Below are 21,358 nucleotides of genomic sequence, written 5' to 3' on the forward strand. Positions count from 1 at the left end.
CTGCCATTTCCTTCACCAGGGGATCTCCCCAGCCCAGGGACTGAGCCCACATCTCCTGCATTGGGGGCAGATTCTATACCCCTGAGCCACCAGGGAAGCCCAATATATCCATTTGCTATTTAACAAACTAATGAGAAACTCAATAGCTTAAAAGAATAATTATTTATCATTGCTCACAAGATATGGGTCAACTGGGCAGTTTTGTTGGTCTGGGCCAGGCTCTGCTAATCTCAAATGGGCGAGCTCATGCATCTCGGTTGAGTGGTGGGTTGATTGGGAGATGGTTGCTCTAAGATAGACTCAGGCACACACCTGGTTGCTGTGTGGCTGCCAGCAGGGACAACAGGAGTAACTGGCCCAGGCCTCTCATCATCATAGGTTAATCCTCTTTGATCATGGAACACTGTCCGGTTTCCAAAATCACATAAGGCCTCTTAAGACAGTGCTCAAAGGTGGCATAGTGTCACTTCCAGAACATTCTCTTGGTCAAAGAATGTCACAAACTAACTCTGATTCAAGGGGTAAGGACTCCTTTGATGGGAAGACAATGGGAAGGGTAAAGAATAGAGTACACTATTCACATGCAATGTCCCTCTTTACCTCCAATAATGCTTAAATATTTAACACCCTTATTAACAGTGACTTACATATTTAACAGCACCTTATATTTTCCCTACAAAGCTCAAATTTATTGGATATCTCTATCTTCCAAATAGGGCTTCCCTGGTGGCTCAGTGGGAAAGAATCTGCCTGCAATGCAAGAGACAAGGGTTTGATCCCTGGATCAGGAAGATCCCCCGAAGAAGAAAATGGCGACCCAGTCCAGTATTCTTGCCTGGGAAATCCCATGGGCAGAGGAGCCTGGTGGTTGCAAAAGAGTCAGACATAACTTAGCAACTAAACAACATCTTCCAACTAGGAAAAGAAAGTTGGTGTATTTTAAATCATTGTAACTGCCCCATTCCCATCTTTAATCTTATTGATGTCCAAAAATTTTACTTCCATCATTTTATTTAAATCCAAAAAATGTCTGTGTGTACATGGGTAGATTTTACTTTGCACAGTTAGTTACTTACATATTTCATGAGTTTCTTAGTTCATGGTTTCTTCTTGCACCTCACTTCTCTCTTCCATGTCCATTTTCCTTTTTGATGAATTTTATCATTTTGTAGTTCTTTAAGCGCACACATGAGTCATACCTTTCTTTAATCTTTGCATGCCTGAAAATATCTATGCTTTTACCTCTTGAGCAACTGTTTGATTTTCTATATAATTCTGGGATGATAGCTATTTTATCTCTGTATTTTGGCAGAGGCTGGGACCCAAATTATGTGTATATAGATACAAATTATATATTTCAAAGTATAATATGTATTACTTCAACGTCAAATTTAAAATATATTATTTTTATGAAAAGAGTAGGTTTAATAATGAATTGGTTAAAGGAAAATAATCAGTAAGGCAAAAATTATTCGACATTACTGGAAAAACCTAAGTATGAGAAACACTTTTTAAGCCATCCTAAATCCCCTCCTCCCTCACTCCTTCACCAGCAAGCTGCCCTCACAAGGCCTCTGTGTGGATCAGCTAGCTGGACTCTAAGTTACAAATCTGAAAGAGGCAAAAGTTTAGACCTTCTCTTTCTACAGCCTTTTGCAGAATTCCCCGACACTTTGCAAAAGTGCTACCTTTATCACTTTCAGTTTGGGGAAGTGGTAAGTGCAGGATCCATTTTAAAAGGAAGAAACTAGAAACAGCTGGTCACAGAGGCATGAGGGAACATCTGAGATGCCTTTGGAATCCCTGAGGGGCGAACTCCCATTGGCAGGAAAACTGAACCTTTGCTCCATCGATTTGATTCTTAGAGCTCCATTTGCCTTCCTCCCATCTGTTCTTTCAAAGAGCTTACAGTCAGATGCAGCTCACAAGCCCACCCTCTTAGTGCTATTAAGTGAATCAGTGAGTGAAAACCTAATACCACATCTCCCCTGACACAGCCTTATGCTAAACTCGATATCCAGTCTTAAGCATTTCCTGTCAAAAGCCCATATGCTCCCATTACTGGACTGCACTTGTTTAGAGGCTAAGTCTAGCTAATGCCCAGAACACTGTACAGAGTCAGACTGAGTTGGAGGCTCTACTCTCTTTGAGCTAGTTTTCCCGCAGTCAAGTCAAAAGGGAGGGCAATTTGTCTCCCAGTTCCCAGATCTCAGGACTCCAGGGGAATACTGACTTCTCTTTAAACCTCATCCACAAATAGCAGGAGATTGGAAAACATTTTGGAAAACAAGAACATCCATTCTTAGGACAGAGGAAAATGGGCACATTCATACACTGCTGAAGGTATATAAATTCCCTTTCTAGAAAATAGTCAGGCACTAGGACTTCTCTGGCGGTCCAGTGGTTAAGAATCCACCTTACAATGCAGGAGACGTGGGGTTTGATTCCTGATCAGGGAAGTAAGATTCCACAAGCTGCAGGGCAACTCGCCCCACACGCTGCAACTACTGAGCCCACCACACCACAGTGAAAGATCCCATATGATGCGCCTAAGACCTGATGCAGCTATACAAATAAATATTTTTCAGAAAAAGAAAATAGGTAATATTTTTAAATATGCATCTTTCTCTCCCAGCATTTGTAATATTTTGAGAGACTCCAGTGTACAAGGAAAAACATATTCAAGGATATTTACAGAACCGTTATTTGTAATAGCAAAACACTAGAAACAACTTCATTCATCAATAGAGAATCATGGAAAACTGTAATATCCATGCTATGAAATATTATGTAGCTCTTAAAAAGAGAGAGATGTGTATGTGTTGAACTGGATAAATGTTCATGAAATGTTATTAAGAGGAGAAAAAGTATTAAGTGGAAAAAAACAAGCTAGAGAGTAGTATGTAGAGTATCATCCAATTACTCACTTAAAAAAGAAAAACTGCATAGACAAATATGTAAATATACACATCCACACACACATGAAGGAAGAAACATGTATGCATGAATGTAAAAATCGGAAAAATATCCCCCCATGCAAAAACTATGGTTAGTTTGAAGGAAGGGGATTGTAGGGAGGATAAGAAAAACTATTAATTTTTAAAATATCTTTCTCATTTTGTTTGACTTGTAATAAGCATACATTATTTTTGTAATGCAAAAATATAAGATTGGTTTCATTGAGCACAAAATATTCTGATCCTAAAATACAAATAGCTTAAATAATACTATCAACTCCATTATTCTTAAATTGAGTTTAAATCTTCAATTTAGTCATTCACCACTTCACCCAGTGGGCACTGCTGCTGCTGCTGCTAAGTCACTTCAGTCGTGTCTGACTCTGTGTGACCCCATAGACTGCAGCCCACCAGGCTTCCCCATCGCTGGGATTCTCCAGGCAAGAACACTGGAGTGGGTTGCCATATCCTTCTCCAATGCATGAAAGTGAAAAGTGAAAGGGAAGTCGCTCAGTCGTGTCCAAGTCTTCACTACATCGAGTCAATCTAGAAATGGTAATGCCTGACTTGAATCAGGCACTGTGCTATATTCTAGGATACAGCAGGGAACAAAACAGACAGACACTGCCTTCATTGACCTTACAGACTGCAAGGTAGAACAGACATTAAACTAGCAAACGAAAGTGTTAGTGTTAGTTCCTCAGTTGTGTCCAACTCTTTGTGACCCCACAGACTGCAGCACTCCAGGCTCCCCGTCCATGGGATTCTCCAGGTAAGAATCTTGGAGTAGAGAGCCATTTCCTTCTCCAGGAGATCTTCCCAACTCAGGGATCAAACCTGGGTCTCCTGCACTGCAGGCAGATTCTTAACCATCTGAGCCAGCTGGGAAGCCTAAGCTAGTAAAGCATATACATAAATTGTGACTAGGGCTACAAGCCAGAAATATGGGATACTGTGAGAGAATCATTGGGTGGGCATGGGGCTGTTTGGACTGTGTGACCAAGGAAAGTCTCTCTGAGGACATATATAAACTGAGACCCAAGTTTGGGATGTAAACCAAGAGTTTCCCAAGAGCTTGGATGAGCATCTGACCAACTCCACGGTGGACGGGATGCGGGTGGGGAGTTGTTTGTTTAGCATCTGCAGCAGGAAGGAACTGACATACAAGGAACAAGAAGGCCAGAGGGTCTGCAACCTCCTAATCAAGGGAAGGTGGAATGGCATGAGGTCCTAGAGGAGGGTTAGATACCACAGAGCTACACATGCTGTGAGGAGTTTGGCTTTTGCTGTACACAGAGGGACTTTCCTGGAAGCCCAGTGGTTAAGACTCTGCACTCCCAATGCAGGGGACCCGGGTTCCATCCCTGTTCAAGACATTAGATCCCACATGCCACAGCTAAGACCTGGCATGGCCAGATAGATTCTTAAGATATAATAATAAAGTACACAGAAAAAGTTAATACAGACAACTGCTATGATGGGATTTGGGTTATGAGGCAGACACTGGAGAGCCAGTGATACAACTCCCAACTCTGAGCATCCCAGTCAAATGGTGGAGACATTTAAACAAGGTGTGTGGTGTGTGGTGCTATGTGTACGGTGCTATGGCGTGTGGTGCTATGGCGTGTGGTGCTATGACATGTGGTGCTATGACATGTGGTGCTATGGCGTGTGGTGCTATGGTATGTGGTACAATGGTGTACGGTGCTATGGTGTGTGATGCTATGGCGTGTGGTGCTATGGTGTATGATGCTATGATATGTGGTAAAATGGCGTGTGGTGCAATGGTATACGGTGCTAGGGTGTATGGTACTAAGAGATAGCAAAGAGGAGGAAAGAACTGCCTCTGCCTGGGAGAATCCAGAATGGCTCCAACAAAAAGGTGACATTTGATGTGGGTTTTAAAGAATAATTAAGAGTTCACCTGGCTGGGGCCAAGAAGGATAAGGATGCGAGTCAGGCAGAACATTGCAGACAAAACAGTGCACAAAGATATGGGCGCCCACATGAGAAGCACTTTGAGGGAAATGATCTACCTTTCATATAGCTAGAGAATATGGTACAGACAAAAATGGAAACAGGAGGGAGGGGGGACGCAGGGCCTTTGTATGTAATCCTACTTGGGGCAATTTATCCTATAGGACAAATGGGTTTTAAAACAGACATGTGTAATGATCAATTTTTATAACCATAAACTACATTTCAATCTACCACTTTATAAACTTCAAACTGTGCCAAAAGAGAAGAAGATGTCATAATTTTTTTAATTGGATTTACTCTCACATGGTAAATGTGTGTTTAACTCTATGAGAAGCTGCCAAACAATTTTTCAGAGTATTTGTGTCATTTTTAATTCCCAGCAAGTGTGAGAGTTCCATGGACTCCACTTCCTTGCCAACACTTGGTATTGTCACTCTTTGTAATTTTAGTCCCTTTCATGGTGTATAGACATATCTCATTTTAATTAATATTGAGCATCATTTCATATGAATTTTGCCCATTCAGATATTTTCTTTTGTGATATGCCTGTTCAAGACTTTCACCCATTTTTAATTGAAGTGTTCATAATTTTATTATTAATGTGTAGGAGTCCTTAATTTATTCTGGATTCTTTTGTTCAACATTCGGTCTAATTCCACACAGAAGAATGAAAAGAAAAATGAAATAAAAAATGAAGAAGTAGAAGATAATGTATATGTCTAGAATGTATATATCTCGTCTATGTCTGCCCATTTCCTGGGTAGACTTCATTTGTTATTTAATTTTGTACTATAGCAGACCTTGTAAATCAGGTGTCATCAGTCTCATTGAATAAATGGGGAAACTGGATCTCAGGGCAGTTGAGAGACTGGGCCAAGATTACCCAACTAGAATGTCACAGAATCCAGGCTGCTAGAATCCATATATTGACCCCTGGATGTCAAAAGTCTACGTCTCCAGATGAACCTCAGCTCTCTCAAGATTCTGGGGTCAGTGGGGTTAATAGAACCTCTGTGGGCCCCTCTGTAAAGAAAGCCATTGATTCCCAAGTCTCAGCTTTAACAGGAGGATATTTATCTGGTAATAGCCTTTTCAAATGAGGCCCAGGTCCAGCATCTTTCACCGAGGGACCACGTCTCCATCTGTACTGGCTTTCAAGGAGCAGCAGATCAACGCCTGTTACTCCATCTGTGAATTTTCTGCCCTGAGGAAGTGGCCTCTAGTAGACCAGAGCTTCTCACCTTGCCATTAGCAGTAATAGGTGTCTGCAATCACATCCACGGAGGGAATCAGCCAGTCTTGTCCAACACATGAGCCTCCTGCGTGCTGTGTGGGAGCTGGAAGGGAAAGGCTTCGGTCAGATGCAACAGATGAGGAACTGATGATAAAGTCCTTTTCTTAAAACACAAACATAACCACATGCATCCTCATGTTTAATGGCTGCTCATCAACTACAGGGGCTTCCCTGGTAGCTCAGCAGTAGAGAATCCACCTGCCAATACAGGAGATGCAGGTTCGATTCTTGGATCAGGAAGATCCCCTGGAGAAGGAAATGGAAACCCACTCCAGTATTCTTGCTTTGAAATCTTTTTCATCTATTTTGAGAAATCTGTCCATTTCCATTTCCATCACTTGCAATGCTTGGTGTTTGACAGGCAACCCTTTTGCATATATTGTGGTAAAAAAATATGTAACACAGCATCATCTCTTGTAGATGTCTCTCTTTTTAGAGACTCTCTTTTTGGTCCTAGCTTTGCCAGTAAATATAGAATCGCTGTTATCCCGCCAATGAATATTTGCTTCACTAATTTAAGACCTACCTCCTACTGCTCTGTTATCATGCCGTTCTGTAGAGATAACAACTTTTCAACCCAATACCAAATCTTAGGGTATTCTTTTGTGCTTGTGAGTGCTCAGTTGTGTTCAGAAACCAACACAATATTGTAAAGCAATTATTCTCCAACTAAAAATAAGTAACTTGTTTTTAAAAATGAGCTGGTTCAGGGTCCTGGCCAACAACACTTCTGACTGGATGGACCTTGGCACTGGTGATTTGGGACCTCCTGGCAGCCACTCATCAAGTGGTGTTGAAGCACCATTGCCTGTCCATCTCTCCTAGCTAACAAACGCTACACACCCGCATCATAAGGCCCTGCATCTGGCACACAGGAGGCTCCACAAGTGATGATGGACGTGAATTCAGGACTTCCCTAGTCCAGTGGTTACGATGCTGTCCCTTCACTGCAGGGAGTCTGGGTTTGATCTCTGACTGGGGAACTAAGATCCCGCATGCCACACAATATAGAGAGGAAAAAAAAAATAGTGAACTTAGTTGAAATTTGCCCGTGGTCCACAGCAAAAAAGCACAGGATGGGGTTGTTCATCACCCAGACCTTGGGTGTTCAGGAGATAATCTTTGGAGGATCTGTTCCATGCCCATTAGAAGGATCCACATGATTACTGGTGAGGAGGCAGGAAGAGCAATCTCCAGTGGGTTCCCTGATGTCAGCCACAGAGGGGAATCTGGGAGAAGCAACAGGCTTCCACCAGCCATCCAATGAAAGCCTGAGCTGGGAGCGCCCTTTAGAGAGTTGACTGATGTTAGGAGAGAGGAAACCATGGTCCAGAGGATGTAGTTCTCAGCCTAAGGCCTCTCAGGAAGTTGAGGCAGAGCTGGGACCACTAGATCCCATCACTTGTATCATCCACTCCACCCCACAGACCCAGAGGCCTGGTTGCTGAGCCTTTTCAGCTGCAAATACAAGAAACACAGCCGGTGGGTTCCTAAAAGTAGACTAGGAATTATAAAAAGACCACTTGCCTCAAAGAAGACACTTCCTTTGGCCGGGAGATTTCTTGCTACTTTTAGGAACAAGACAAATGAATCAGACATAGTTAAAAATGACTTTGAGAGATATGCATAAGGAAAGTTCTGATGGAGTCTCCCAGGACAAGCTTACCAGCTAATAACCATAAAAATTCTGGCAGAATTCAATCATCCCTGTCATGAAAGACAGGTGATAAATCTGTGCTCAAAAAAGTATGGCACTGGAACTGGAGGCAGCATCAAGTCTCATAAAAAAAAAAAGTGGCAGGGAGCAGGAGCTCACCCCAAGACATCTAGATTTGTAATCAACTAAAGAAAAAAAAAGGACAAACCCTGGAACTAAAAGAAAACAATCAAGAAATCTCTAAAGGCAGGAGTGGGTAGGGGAGACTGTGAAAACAAAATACTAACATTACTGCATCCACACTTTGTGTTGAAAACTTTACATGCATTATTTATTTATCTTTGTGGGGTTCTATGAGTCATTATGCCCATTTCACAGATGAGGAAATTAAGGTTCAAAAAGTAAAATGTCTTGCTTTTGGTTTCAAAGCACATCAGTGGTGAAATCAGTTAGAGGTTGGTCAGGCAAAGTGAAAACAGTCTAGGTGTTTTAAGCTGAAAAAGATTAACTGTGTTAACCCTAAGTAGACATCAGAAGCTTACAAAACTGTTGGTGGACCCCACAAGGTTAAAGTCAGGGCACTTTAGGATGGATCTGCCCATCATTAGCTTTCAGGTTTGCCATTGCAGCTGGGTATATCCACCCCAAAATGAGCATAACTCAGGAAGGCACTGTCAAGATGGTGCATCTGCCAAAGCTCCAAACTGGAAACAATTGTTAGGGAAATACAGAAGCTGCTGCAAAGACTTTTACATCTACCAAAACTGCTGCCAGCAAGAGCAAAATGGTTTCTATTCCCTTCTTCCTTCTATGTCTCAGGGACACTCATTTCACTGCAAGAACCTCAGCCATATCTGGAACCACGTTGTTCAGTCACTCAGTCATGTCCAGCTCTTTGTGACCCCATGGGCTGCAGCACGCCAGGCTTCCCTGTCCATCACCAATTCCCAGAGCTTGCTCAAACTCATATCCATAGAGTCAGTGAGGCCATCCAACCATCTAGTCCTCTGTCGTCCCCTTCTCCTCCTGCCTTCAATCTTTCCCAGCATCAGGGTCTTTTCTAATGACTCAGTTCTTTGCATCAGATGGCCAAAGTATTGGAGCTTCATCATCAGTCATTCCAGTGAATACTCAGGGTTGATTTCCTTTAGGATAGACTAGTTTGATCTCCTTGCAGTCCAAGGGACTCGCCTTCTCCAACACCACAGTTCAAAAGCATCGATTCTTCAGTGCTCAGCCTTTCTTATGGTCCAACTCTCACATCCATACATGACTCCTGGAAAAACCATACCTTTGACTAGAAGGACCTTTGTCAGTTGGAACCATGCCAGTAGGCAAAAAAAGGAAAGATAGCTCCCAGTCTTCCAACCCCTACAGTACAAGAAAGAGACAGAAAGGCAGAAAATGGTGCTGGGGGCCCACAGATAAAATCCAGGGCAGCAGAGGAGCTGGAAACCACTCAGCTCTGTCTGACTCCAACACTTGCATGTTTTCCACCATCTATTCTTCTAACTTGAGGAAGATGCGTAGGAAAATGAATTTAAAGAAAGTTAAAAAGAAACGCTGGGCTGGAAGAAGCACAAGCTGGAATCAAGATTGCTGGGAGAAATATCAATAACCTCAGATATGCATAACCACCCTTATGGCAGAAAGTGAAGAGGAACTAAAAAGCCTCTTGATGAAAGTGAAAGAGGAGAGTGAAAAAGTTGGCTTAAAGCTCAACATTCAGAAAACGAAGATCATGGCATCCGGTCCTATCACTTCATGGGAAATAGATGGGGAAACAGTGGAAATAGTGTCAGACTTTATTTTGGGGGACTCCAAAATCACTGCAGATGGTGAGTGCAGCCATGAAATTAAAAGACACTTACTCCTTGGAAGGAAAGTTATGATCAACCTAGGTAGCATATTGAAAAGCAGAGATATTACTTTGCCAACAAAGGTCCGTCTAGTCAAGGCTATGGTTTTTCCTGTGGTCATGTATGGATGTGACAGTTGGACTATGAAGAAAGCTGAGTGCTGAAGAATTGATGCTTTTGAACTGTGGTGTTGGAGAAGACTCTTGAGAGTCCCTTGGACTGCAAGGAGATCCAACCAGACCATTCTAAAGGAGATTAGACTTGGGTGTTCTTTGGAAGGAATGATGCTAAAGCTGAAACTCCAGTACTCTGGCCACCTCATGCGAAGAGCTGACTCATTGAAAAAGACTGATGCTGGGAGGGATTGGGAGCAGAAGGAGAAGGGGACGACAGAGGATGAGATGGCTGGATGGCATCACCAACTCTATGGACGTGAGTTTGAGTGAACTCCGGGAGTTGGTGATGGACTGGGAAGCCTGGCGTGCTGCGATTCATGGGGTCACAAAGAGTCGGACACGACTGAGCAACTGAACTGAACTGAACTGAAAAGTTATTACAGACAACAAGCAGCATTTGCATATTGCTTTCAAAAGAATAAACAGGAGTAAAGAGTTAAGTACTTCCTTCAATATTTAAATGAAATAATAGAACTACTTATTGCCAGGAGAATCAATCTATCCTTAAGTTAGTTGAAAAGAGTTTATGGATCATTATGATTTATTGATATATTAATATATGTGATGTTATTTTCAGAAATCACTGAATCCCACACTCATGTACATGGAGAAACAACAAAAAAATCTTGCAATATACTAACAACAAGAAATATGAATGGCACCCAAGCTTAGAAAGTAATGTGTTTTTTGCTTTTTTTTGGCTGAACTGAATCTATTAAAATGCTATAGAAGCAGATATCAGTAGTGCACACAAAACTCAAGTCTCAAAATGCATCATGTCTACAAAACAAGAAGAGATCTGTATGTTTTGCTGCTGCTGCTGCTGCTGCTAAGTCGCTTCAGTCATGTCCGACTCTGTGCGACACCATAGACGGCAGCCCACCAGGCTCCTCCATCCCTGGGATTCTCCAGGCAAGAACACTGGAGTGGGTTGCCATTTCCTTCTCCAATGCATGAAAGTGAAAAGTGAAAGTGAAGTTGCTCAGTTGTGTCCGACTCTTTGTGACCCCATGGACTGCAGCCCACCAGTCCCCTGCATCCATGGGATTTTCCAGGCAAGAGTACTGGAGTGGGTTGCCATGTTTTGCTAGAAAACCTTTAAAAACACATAGCTTTGGGAATTCCTGGCAGTCCAGTGGCTTCACTGCTGGGGCCCTGGGTTCAATTCCTGGTCAGAGAGCTAAGATCCTGCAAGCTGTGCAGTGCAGCCAATGATAATAATAATAAATTAAAATTAAAATACGTAGCACTGACAAAAATGTATTGCTTTTTGAACTGCTTGTGAATTAGGGGAAATATTTAAGCAGGTTGAACCAAGGAAATGAGTGGCAAATAAGGTACAGTATTTTATGAAACTAGAAACTTGGTTGAGCTCCATAAAAGACGAGGATTTGGGGTAGCCAGTGGAAAGTTGCTGGTCCACTGACCTTGTTCCTTTGTGACACAGATCACAGGGGGAAAATGTAGGTGTTATTCTGGAAAGGGGTTCCTCATCAAAGCTTATGATGTGATTTTATGTGCATGATCTCATTTGAAATTCACGACCCTACAAAGGATAAGACTATATTATTCCTGCTCCATATCACAGGAGGCATGAGTATGGAGTTCAGTCTTTGAGGACATTGAGTCGGCCTTGGTACTACCTTGTGTTAACATCGAGTCCTCTGGAATTTCATCCCAGCTTCTCTACTTCCTGGCTGTGTGACCTCGGTCCAACATGTCACCTTCCTGGAACATTGCTGCTGACATATTTATTTATCTGACAGAATTGTCATGAGGACCGTCCACGTCAACTCATTAATTAATCATCTATTCTGCACTATATGCTAGATTATAAGAAAATCATGCCTGTGAGGAATAAACTTGGATAAAGTAAAAAGAGCTACACAAGAGCAAACCATTAGCATATCAATGTATTTTCCTGATATTTGCCTCTTATTCAGTCTGTCTGTTTGTTGCTAAGTTGTGTTCAACTCTTGCAACCCCATGGACAGTAGCCTACCAGGCTCCTCTGTCCATGGGATTCTCTAGGCAAGAATACTGGAGTGGGTTGCCATTCCCTTCTCCAGAAGAATCTAGCCTCTTATTAATAAAAGCCAAATATAGGGGGAAATATGGCTCCTTGTTCCAATTGATTTAATTCCTGTTGACTAAAACTATAGAAAAAGAGAGTGTGCTCTGTCACGAAGAAAATGAAAATATGATGAGAAGACAAAACATGAGCAGGAAAATTGCCTCTGGTCCTCTTTTCCTCTAAACCTTTCCAGGGCCTATCATGGATGTATTAGACAGGGTTTTCTAGAGAAAGAGAACAAGTAAGACGTGTATGTGTATGTGTGTGTGTATGTGTGTGTGCGTGCACGTGTGTGTGTGTGTGTGTGTGTACATTCTTTAGTCGCTAAGTCGTGGACGACTCTTTGCAATCCCAAAGACTGTAGCCTGCCAGGCTTCTCTGTCCATGGGATTTTCCCAGCAAGCATACTAGAGTGGGTTGGCATTTCCTTCTCCAGGAGATCTTCCCCACCCAGGGATCGAACATGCGTCTCCAGCATTGGCAGGTGGGATTTTTAAAAAAGGAATCAAAAGTTTTGACCATGATAAATCCCCTCGCATTAGCACTGGTCTAAAAATTATCTATACCTTTCCCCTTTCGCAGATGAGAAACTTTAGTCATGACCTCACAGCCAGTTAGTGGTACAAGCCTGACGAGATCTCTTGTCTCCCAAATCCCAGTCCATTGCTCTCCACCAGTTTGAGGTAAGCACATGCGCTTATTGCACATTATTCGTGAGATTCCTTCCTTCCTACGTCCTGGGATTTCTCTCAAGATGCAATGATTTGCAGTTCAAAACCATTAACACAAAACAGAGATTTTATTAAAGAGTAAATCTGTTTACTAAATGTATGTGTTAGTTGCTCAGTCATGTCCAACTCTTTGCAAACCCATGGACTGTAGCCTACCAGGCTCCTCTGTCCATGGGATCCTTCAGGAAAGAATACTGGAGTGGGTTACCAGTTTCTTCTCCATGGGATCTTCCTGACCCAGGGATCGAACCCAGATCTCCTGCATTGCAGGTGGATCCTTTACCATCTGAGTCACAAATAGATTATCCTAAATAAATAGAATTATTAAAGACCTTAAAAGAATTTACTTTAATACTGCAACCAACCATTGCTCTGGGCTTCCCTAGTGGTTCAGTGGTAAAGAATCTGCCTGCCAATGCAAGAGACGCAGGTTCAGTGGGGCCACAAGGAATCGACTCGACTGAAGCGGCTGAGCACAGACACACAGCCATTTCTCCAGTCCCTTGAAAGCGAGCAGTTATGGCGAAAGACCAAAGGGCCAGAACAAACAATTAGCAAAGGCACAAATCTGGGCTCTGTTTAGTCTTCTTTTGTGAGGGATAATCACGTGTTCTTTGAAGTGAGACCATATGAGTCAGTTATGTGTTGGCTAAGCACAACCACTATTTAGAAATTCAGAAGTTACAGTAAAAACATGTGTGGAAATTCCAACATGTCATCATTTAATTCTGAGGCTAATGAGTACTATGGGGATAATCATTTCATAAGGAGAAAATCACCATCTTACCTTCAGCAATAAATAATGGACTGTGTACACAGGGGTGACCCTCAGTTTGCCCGTCTGCCAAGGACTGAGAGCTCCTTGGACATGGTACTTTGGGTGCTAAAAGTCTCAGTTCCTGGAACAAGTTGGTCACTGCATGTGTGTACCTACTATGTGCTAGGCATCATGAGGATGTGCAGAGAGAAGTGAAATATGACCGTTTTCCTTAAAAAATTACAATAATGTTGAAGGTATTTTTAACCTTAATGTGTCTTTATCTTTGTATTTCCAAGTATATGACCTTTTCTCTCATCACCCAAAGGCATCCATCTGCGTTGGCAAGGAAGTAGAGGGAAAGTGTGTGATCAGGACTCTTCCAGCAGAAATGCAAAGAGATGGAAAGCACATTTGGTATTTAGCTTTTGAATACTAAAATAGAACTTCCAAGACAATACTTTAAAAGCCATACTTTACCAAGATATAGTATTTCTTCTTCAAGCACCAGTGAACATATAAAGAACTGGACTTGGCTGAAGTGAACACTGGTTTCTTCCTAAGCAAGGCACAGACAGTGTTCAGGATTTGACATGACCGATGTCCCAGCTGACGGACATGAAAGCTGGTCATCCTTCTGACTCAGTGGAGGAAGAAGACTGAGGCAGGGGAGCAAGCAATCAGAAACGTATGCAGTGGATTCTACCTCCCGAATTTCAAAATGGAGGACTCGATAGCTTGAAGGCTCTGCGGGTGCCCCTGGTGTCCCAGCCAGCCCCTCAAAGTGGAGCAGTTACATCGATTAGGCTGGTGAATCAGCATGGTGAGGCAGAGAAGCTGCCCAAACTGGCGCTCCTGAGCCTCCCTCGGCCCAGCCCCACCCTCAGTCTGGAATGAACCCCGAGGTCTCTGCATTCTTGGCAGGGAAGTTGGAAGGTAAGAGCACTAACTGCCCCAGGGGACCTCACAAAGTCAAGAGGCAAAGTGGCAGAAGCTTGTGGACCATGGGGATGAGCAGCCGTGCTGGAGCAGGAGAGAGGGCACGTAGCATAGGAGACAGAGAGAGAGAGAAAGAAGGAGGAAATAAACCCCAAGTTTACCAGCTGCACCTCAAGGTCAGTAGTGCAGGTGACCTGGAAACCAATCCAAATCATTGAGAAAGCACGTCTGTCCACAGATCCTCCCTAGGGCCACAAAGACAGACGTCCCTCTCCCCTACTAGATGCCATCTTTGGGAGGGAAGGAGGTAAACACTGAATAACTGAGCATTTACTGAAATGGACTGTTTGAAAACAAAATTTATTTTTTATTTTAAATTTTTTTCAAGCTTTTTACTTTGTATTGGGGTATAGCCTCCCTGGTGGCCCAAATGGTAAAGAATACCGACAATCCAGGAGACCCAGGTTTGACCTCTGGGTCAGGAAGATCCCCTGAAGAAGAGAATGGCTACCCACTCCAGTATTCTTGCCTGGAGAATGCCATGGCCAGAGGAGCCTGGTGGGCTCCTCGTGGTCCATGGGGTGGCAAAGAGTTAGATACGATTGAGTGACTAACACTTTCACTTTCACATAGCCAATTAATAATGTTGTAAGTTTCAGGTGGACAGCAAAGGGACACAGCCATACGTATATAAGTATCCATTCTCAACCAAACTCCCCTCCCATCCAGACTGCCACGTAACATTGAGCAGAGTTCCCTTGCTGCACAGTAGGTCTTTGTTGGTTATCCATTTTAAATATAGCAGTGTGGACATGCCCGTCCCGAACTCCCTAACTATCTCTTCCTCCCACCCTTCCCCCCAGCAACCATACAAAAAGAGGTTATTTAAACCAGAGGAGACTTATATACAGCTTATCAGCAAACAAAATTCTTTCTACCCCCATCTCACCGTCTCCTCTCTCTCCCAACCTCCTATCCTGTTTGGGCTCATGTGTGGTGGGGGCTCATGAAGTTTTCATCAGTGATTGGAAACAAGGTAACTCCTTTTTTTTACACACAATGTATAAGAAACTGTATGAAATTTTCTTTGACCCAGCCTCACAATGTGTATGCTAGAAAAGATCACAAAGGGAATGGGAATAAATTGCAATGGAGGAATTTTTTAAAGGCAGATCATTTCACTACCTGTTGGGTGTGGCTTGAAAATAAGGGTGTAGGACAGGGATGTTTTAATTGAGGAAGATTCCTGAAAACCTCATCTTGTCACTTTGGAGATCAGGTGTGCTGCAGTGACCAACAACCACAGTTCAGCAGTCAGAACCACAAGGTGGACTTTCCTGGTGGTCCAGTGGTTAAGAATCCCCCTGCCAACGTCAGGGACACAGGTTCGATCCCTGGTCCTAGCAGATTCCACATGCCGCAGGGTAACTGAGCCCATGAGCCACAGCTACTGAGCTGCAACTATTGACACCTGTGTGGCATAGAGCCTGCCCTCTGCAACAAGAGAAGCCATGGCAAGAAGCAGCCAGCACACTCCGACCAGGAGCAGTCCCCGCTCACTGCAATTGGAAAAAGCCCGAGTGCAGCAACAAAGATGCAGGGCAGCCAAAAATAAATAAGCAATTTTAAAAAGAAATACAAATTTACATATATATATATAAACCCACCAATGTTTATCTGTTGCTCTCACTGTGTGACTGTTGTGGGTTGGTGGGTCTATGTTCGTCGTACTGCTTCAGTGTGTGCTCAGCCGCTAGGTCTTGTCCAACTCTTTTGCAACCCCCATGGACAACCCTCCAGGCTCCTCTGTCCATGGGATTTTCCAGGCAGGGATACTGGAGTGGGTTGCCATTTCCTCCACCAACTGCTTCAGGAACCCAGACTTATGGGACAGCCACAATCTGGAACTCTGAAAGTCACTGCAAAGAGAAAAAGAGCTCAGAAGGGTCTCAAACTTGCAATTTTATGCTTCAGCCCTGAGCGCTAGCATCCGCTTGTCCTCACAGCTCACATGGGGCTCTAACCCCATCATTTCACCCAGTGAAAAGGAGGCCAGGGAGCTTAACACTAGCTTGTGCGCAGAAATATCTGGCAAACCACACGTAAGGTGAGACTTTGTTATTTCCTTATATGATGTTTTTTCAACATCACATGATTCAAAGCAAATTGGCTGCACATATAAGCTTAGTAATCAGCTAAAGTTTTAATTTGCAAACAGTTAAGTCTTCTTCCTCCTTAATTCTATATCTGCTTCCATTAGAATAAGTGTATCCTCCAAGAAGCTCCTCAGGCAATACTCCCTCTTCCCACTTCTGTCAGCCTGATCTGCCCAAACATGTCAGAATTCCCCCCAGTGGACAATGCTTAGGCTCAAGCTGCTGCTGCTAAGTCGCCTCAGTCATGTCCGACTCTGAGACCCCAGAGACGGCAGCCCACCAGGCTCCCCCATCCCTGGGATTCTCCAGGCAAGAACACTGGAGTGGGTTGCCAGTTCCTTCTCCAATGCACGAAAGTGAAAAGTAAAAGTGAAGTCACTCAGTCGTGTCCAACTCTTAGCAACCCCATGGACTGCAGCCCACCAGCCTCCTCTGTCCATGGGATTTTCCAGGCAAGAGTACTGGAGTGGGGTGCCATTGCTAGGACTACCTTTGTCTTCAGCTCAGTTGCTCAGTCACGTCTGACTCTTTGCAACCCCATGAACTGTAGACCACCAGGCTCCCCTGTCCGTGGGATTTCCTAGGCAAGAATACTGGAGTGGGTTGCCACTTCCTTCTCCAGGGCATCTTCCCTACCCAGGGATCAAACTGAAGTCCCTTGCATCTCCTGCATTGGCAGGTGGATTTTTACCACCAAGCGCCACCTGGGAAGCCACCACCCACCCCTTTATCTTAGTTCTTAGTAATTTTTATTGTTCCACTTGCTAACAGTAATAAAATACATTATTTTTTTCCCTAAAGTACTATATAAATTACATCATGCCTAGAAAGGAAAAAGCCACGTATATACAACATTCTGGAAGAGGCTCCATGCTTTTCCTCACCTGAACACAAGAATCATGACTGAAATTTTTAGAGCAGGTCTATCCAGTCTGTAACTTGGAGGGGACCTATAACTTAAGATGTTATTAGTAACCCAGATAATAGTTGAGTGCTCAGAGATTTATGTAAAATGGATTCAAACCCCTTCTTTAAGGTCTTTGGAAGCCCAGAGCCCTCTTTGTTATTTCTCTACCTTTCCTAGCTTTCTCCCTTGAGCCCCTCTAGTCAGTGTCTGTATCTGCATTTGCCATCCCTGTATCAACTCACGTGACTCATATTTAACCCCTTATCCAGTTTCCATGGACTTCCCTGGTGGCTCAGACGGTGAAGCATCTGCCTGCAATGCAGGAAACCCTGGTTTAATCCCTGGGTTGGGAAGATCTCCTGGAAAAGGAAATGGTAACCCACTCCAGTATTCTTGCCTGGAAAATCCCATGGATGGAGGAACCTGGTTTGATACAGTCCATGGGCTCACAAAGAGTTGGACATGACTGAGCAACTTCACTTTTCTGGTTTCCATAAAACATCTACTCCTGGGAATTCCCTGGTGGCCCAGTGGCTAAAACGCCACTCTCCCAATGCAGGGGGCCCAGGTCCAATCCCTGGTCAGGGAAGTAGAACCCAGATGCTGCAACTGAGAGTTTGCAAGCCGCAACAAAGACCCAGTGCAGCCAAATAAATGAATACTTTCTTTAAAAGATGCCTACTCCCAGCAGACGCTTGTGACTTTAAAATTTAAATTACATTAAATATCGTTTACTTTTCAATTCATTTTATTGGAGTATAGTTGATTTACAATGTTGTGTTAGTTTCTGCTATACAGCAAAGTGAATCAATTGTACATATACATATACGCACTCTTTTTTAGATTCTATTCCCAAAAGATCATTACAGGGTCTTGAGTAGAGTTAAATATCATTAACTTTTCAATAAATTTGCTATTAAGTTCAGTAATAAATAAAGATGATTTAAACCCACTGAATATTTGTGACTCACCAGGATAAGCCAGGATCGGAATAGACCGCTGTTTTAGTGTTCCTTGGCTGCCTTAAAATATCACAGACTGAATGGTTTAAACAACAGAAATGCATTTCTCACAGCTTTGTTGGTAAGACCAGGATCAGGATGTGGCCATGGTCCGTTTACGGTGAGAGCTCTCTCCCTGGTTTGCAGGCAACCACCGCTTCACTGAGTCCTCATACGGCCTTTCCTCTCAGTCCACAACAGGGGGAAACGTGGGTTGATACAAACCAGCACTTTCCCTAAACCTGCTTGTTATCCCACTTCGCCACAGGGTGGCAGTATTGGAGACTGTTGGTGCTTCCTTCCGGCAGCTGAAACAACAGTGAGAAAACAACGCAATATTTAAAACACAGCCAGTACCTGATAACCAGCTTCCAGGGCTCAATCATAGTAAATATTCTCTCATAAAGCACAGCCTGCCAGGAGTACTTGATTTGCTTTACAGCCAAGCTTTACCTGATAAAGTCATTGAGTCACTTACTAGTTCCAGAGCAGAGCTCTCGAGGAGGGAAGAAAAGATTTCTGCAGATAACAAGAAGCCATGGTAGGAATAAGGAAGAAACTGGAGGGGATACAAACATGAAAATGAAAGATCTGACATGAAAACTGTGGCCAATAACAAGGAAAAAATGAGAATCAGAAGTCTAAGCCCATTAGAGGGAGAGAATGGACCGGTGGCAGCCAGTGGGAAGGCAGGGAGGTGAGGGTTGGACTGGGCCCTTAGGATTAGCAGATGCCAACTGGTCTACATAGAATGGGTAAACAACAAGATCCTACTGCACAGCACAGGGAACTGTATTTAATATCCTGTGATAAACCATAATGGAAAAGAACATGGAAAAATGTGTATGTAAGTATTTATTATTGTGTGTGTACATATAAAACTGAATGTGTGCGTGTGTATACGTACGTGTACATGCTGACTCAGTTGTGTCCAACTCCTTTATGACCCCATGGACTGTAGCCCGCCAGGCTCCTCTATCCATGGAATTTTCCAGGCAAGAATACTGGAGTGGATTGCCATTGCCTTCTCCAGGGAATCTTCCCATCTAGGGATCAAGCCTGTGCCCCCTGCGTCTCCTGGATTACAGGCAGATTCTTTACTGCTGAGCCACCAGGGAAGCCCAATTCAACTATATTTCAATTTTTTTAAAAAATGGGGGAGGACTTCCCTGGCAGTTCGCTGGTAAAGATTCTGGTTAAGACTCTTCTAATGCAAAGGGCACAGGTTTGATCATTGGTCAGGGAACTAAAATCCCATGTGCTGCATGTTGTGGCCAAAAAAAAAATTAAAAATAAAGTTAAAAAAATTTCTTTAATTTTAAGTAAATCTAATCCCATTATGTTTGGAAATCAACCTGTAATAAAATCCAGCCTCAGAAGACCTCTTTAGTATATGGAGTCAGATATGCTGCAAATTGTATCATTTGTTCTCTGCGAATTAAGCCAACAAATATTTCCTGAGCATCTCCTGTGCACCAGGCAAAGGGCTGGAAACATGGGACAAGGTAAAAAGAAGAGCAGGATTGTCTACAGCACTGAGGAAGCATCCAGGGAGGACCAGGAAGGCTTCTCCTGGGAGGTGACTTGTTAATTGAGCCCAGGGAGGTTGGCCTGGCCTGATGAGTGGAGGGCGGTGAGGCAGAGGGAGGGGGACTTGGAGAGGCGTGAGAGAGGCAGGAAAATAATCCAGATGGAAAGGGGTGTGAATAGCAACATCCTATTCAGAAGACAGGTGAGAACGTGATAGGGCAAGGGTCCAGAAAAGCAAGCAGCGCTGCGTTTGCCAGGACAGCTTGAACACTGTGGGTGGTAGAAATCACCTAAGGCTTTCAAGCGAAGGATAAGCCTCTACTGGTGATATCTAGAGAGGTCCCTCTAAACACTCCAGAGGGTGGACTGCGGGGGACGGGGTGGGGAGAGAGAGAGTTGGAGAGGCCAGTTAGGGGGTGTTTGTCCTGCCTCAAGGGGCCCACAGTGACCTTGACAATGAGGATGGAAAAAAAGGTGCAGATGCAAGGATCTACAGGAAGCCAGTAGAATGCAAAAGAGAGCAGATGCCTGAGTGACTCTGTTTTCTAGCCCTGGAAGAGGAAGGAGAAGGCAGAGGAAGGGAGAAGACAAACCCGACTGTTAAGAGCAGAGACTCGCCAAAACTGGGCCACATGAGTGGATGAACGTTGTGAACTTGACCGGGATAAAGCTAGAGCTTGTACAGCGAAGGACCTCCTTGCCCAGAGAAAGGTTTGTCACCTGCCCCAGCTCCTGGGGGGTCACCTCTGAGCCCTTGGAACGTCCCACCTGAAAGTCTTTATTTACCTGGGGGCCTTGGCCCTTGCCTGCTAGTCTGTGCGGATGCTGTAATTTGGGATGGGGGTCCTTGGGTCATGGGGTGCCAACTTGATCTCAGGAAGGAGACTGAGGTCAGCCACATGGCTGTCAAGCATGTGTAGGTGACCAAGGTCACTGTGGGCCACTTGACCCCAATAAGAACTCTGGGAACAAGGCTCAGGGGGGCTCCTCTGGTTCAGAATACTCTGCGAATGTTGCCACGTCATAACTGGGAAGGTCAGCGCTGCCCCCAGGAGTCCGCAGGCAGAGGACAGTGAATGTCACGCCTGGGGCTTTTCTGTGCCTCTCCTCTTGGCCGCTTCCAACCACTACCCTTTCGCTGTGGGCTTCCCTGATGGCTCAGTGGTAAAGATCTGCCTGCCAACGTGGGAGACACAGGACACTCAAGTTTGATTCCTGGAGATCCCCTGGAGGAAGAAATGGCAACCCACTCAGTATTCTTGCTTGGGAAATTCCATGAACAAAGGATCCTGAGGGGCAATCGTCCATGGAGTCGCAAAGACTTTTACACAGCTGAGCCT

At 43.9% G+C, this 21,358-nt stretch overlaps 1 long non-coding RNA gene across 1 annotated transcript in view; it reads right to left on the bottom strand.

Annotated features, from left to right (window-relative positions):
• LOC138446062 (uncharacterized) overlaps window positions 1–18,697 on the bottom strand; it is a 32,550-nt gene extending 13,853 nt beyond the window's left edge. Inside the window, exons 1-3 of the long non-coding RNA XR_011259121.1 lie at window positions 18,459–18,697; window positions 16,092–16,343; window positions 6,179–6,274 (exon numbers count right to left, since the gene is read on the bottom strand). This is a non-coding gene — a long non-coding RNA (uncharacterized lncRNA). The remainder of the gene's footprint in view (window positions 1–6,178; window positions 6,275–16,091; window positions 16,344–18,458) is intronic.
• Window positions 18,698–21,358: the final 2,661 nt, after the last annotated feature.

The sequence above is a fragment of the Ovis canadensis genome, chromosome 9 (assembly GCF_042477335.2).
Source record: "Ovis canadensis isolate MfBH-ARS-UI-01 breed Bighorn chromosome 9, ARS-UI_OviCan_v2, whole genome shotgun sequence".
NCBI lineage: Eukaryota > Metazoa > Chordata > Mammalia > Artiodactyla > Bovidae > Ovis > Ovis canadensis.